Below are 2,603 nucleotides of genomic sequence, written 5' to 3' on the forward strand. Positions count from 1 at the left end.
ACATATGCACAAAATAACAAACCTGTGAAAATTTGAGCTCGATCGGTCGTTGGAGTTGCGAGATAACTATGAAAGAAAAAACACCCTTGTCACACGAAGTTGTGTGCTTTCAGATGCTTGATTTCGGGACCTCAAGTTCTAAACTTGAGGTCTCGAAATCAAATTTGTGGAAAATTACTTCTTTCTCGAAAACTACGTCACTTCAGAGAGAGCTGTTTCTCACAATGTTTTATACAAGCAACCTCTCCCCATTACTCGTTACCAAGTAAGGTTTTATGCTAATAATTGTTTTGAGTAATAACCAATAGTGTCCACTGCCTTTAACAAACAAACTCTAATCTTAGGATATTTTTATGTCCCTGGAAGATGATGATGCAGTCGACTTACCGCAGTGCACCTCACCAACTACTCCACTTCAGAGGGAGCCGTTTCTCACAATGTTTTATACTACCAACCTCTCCCCATTACTTGATACAAAGTAAGTTTTTGTGCTAATAATTAACTTTGAGTAATTACCAATAGTGTCCACTGCCTTTAATCAAAATTTGTGGTTTATCATTTTCTGCCTTTTTTCGCAACAAATGTAAGGCCTACCCCTTGTGATCGAATAAAAATTTTGCAAATTTTTCACCAAAAATGCAAAGCTTACCCAGTGTGCTATGGACGGCAAAAATATTTATCATATTTGTTCACAAAAATGTTCACAAACCTTGTGAATTTATCATATTTTTCGAGAAAATGTGAATTTATCATATATTTCAGGAAAATGTTCACAAGGCTATGGTCTTGTGAATTTATCATATTTTTTCACGATTCTGTTAGCCTTGTGAATTTTTCATATTTTTCAAGAAAATGTGAAATTATCATATTTGTCAAGAAAATGCCTTGTGAATTTATCATATTTTTCAAGAAAATGCTCACAAGGCTGTGAATTTATCATATTTTTCAAGAAAATGCTCACAAGGCTATATATTGAATTTATCATATTTTTAAAGAAAATGTTCAAAAGGCTGTGAATTTATCATATTTTCAAGAAAATGCTCACAAGAAAATGGTCATATTTCACAAGTGAATTTATCATATTTTCAAGAAAATGCTCACAAGGCTGTGAATTTATCATATTTTTCAAGAAAATGTTCACAAGGCTGTGAATTTATCATATTTTTCAAGAAAATGTTCACAAGGCTATAGCCCTGTGAATTTATCATATTTTTCAAGAAAATGTTCACAAGGCCTTGTGAATTTATCATATTTTTCAAGAAAATGCTCACAAGGCTTATAGCCTTGTCAATTTCTCAAATTTGTCAAGAAAATGTTCAAAAGGCTGTGAATTTATCATATTTTTCAACAAAATGTTCACAAGGCTGTGAATTTATCATATTTTTCAAGAAAATGCTCACAAGGCTATATAGCCTTGTGAATTTATCATATTTTTCAAGAAAATGTTCACAAGGCCCTGTGAATTTATCATATTTTTCAAGAAAATGTTCACAAGGCTAAAGCGTTGTGAATTTATCATATTTTCAAGAAAATGCTCACAAGGCTGTGAATTTATCATATTTTTCAAGAAAATCTTCACAAGGCTATAGTCTTGTGAATTTATCATATTTTCAAGGAAATGCTCACAAGGCTGTGAATTTATCATATTTTTCAAGAAAATGTTCACAAGACTATAGCCTTGTGAATTTATCATATTTTTCAAGAAAAGGTTCACAAGGCTATAGCCTTGTGAATTTATCATATTTTTCAAGAAAATGTTCAAAAGGCTGTGAATTTATCATATTTTTCAAGAAAATGTTCACAAGGCTATAGCCTTGTGAATTTATCATATTTTTCAAGAAAAAGTTCACAAGGCTGTGAATTTATCATATTTTCAAGAAAATGTTCACAAGGCATATAGTCTTGTGAATTTATCATATTTTCAAGAAAATGCTCACAAGGCTGTGAATTTATCATATTTTTCAAGAAAATTTTCACAAGGCTGTGAATTTATCATATTTTCAAGAAAATGCTCACAAGGCTGTGAATTTATCATATTTTTCAAGAAAATGTTCACAAGGCCTTGTGAATTTCTCAATTTTTCAAGAAAATGTTCACAAGGCCCTGTGAATTTATCATATTTTTCAAGAAAATGCTCATAAGAAAATGGTCATATTTCACAAGTGAATTTATCATATTTTTCAAGAAAATGCTCACAAGGCTGTGAATTTATCATATTTTTCAAGAAAATGCTCCAAGGCTATAACCTTGTGAATTTATCATATTTTTCAAGAAAATGCTCACAAGGCTATAGTCTTGTGAATTTATCATATTTTCAAGAAAATGCTCACAAGGCTGTGAATTTATCATATTTTTCAAGAAATTGTTCACAAGGCTATAGCCCTGTGAATTTATCATATTTTTCAAGAAAATGTTCAAAAGGCTGTGAATTTATCATATTTTTCAAGAAAATGTTCACAAGGCTATAGCCCTGTGAATTTATCATATTTTTCAAGAAAATGTTCACAAGGCCCTGTGAATTTATCATATTTTTCAAGAAAATGTTCACAAGGCTAAAGCGTTGTGAATTTATCATATTTTCAAGAAAATGCTCACAAGGCTGT

Source organism: Asterias rubens, chromosome 15 (genome assembly GCF_902459465.1).
Source record: "Asterias rubens chromosome 15, eAstRub1.3, whole genome shotgun sequence".
Lineage (NCBI taxonomy): Eukaryota > Metazoa > Echinodermata > Asteroidea > Forcipulatida > Asteriidae > Asterias > Asterias rubens.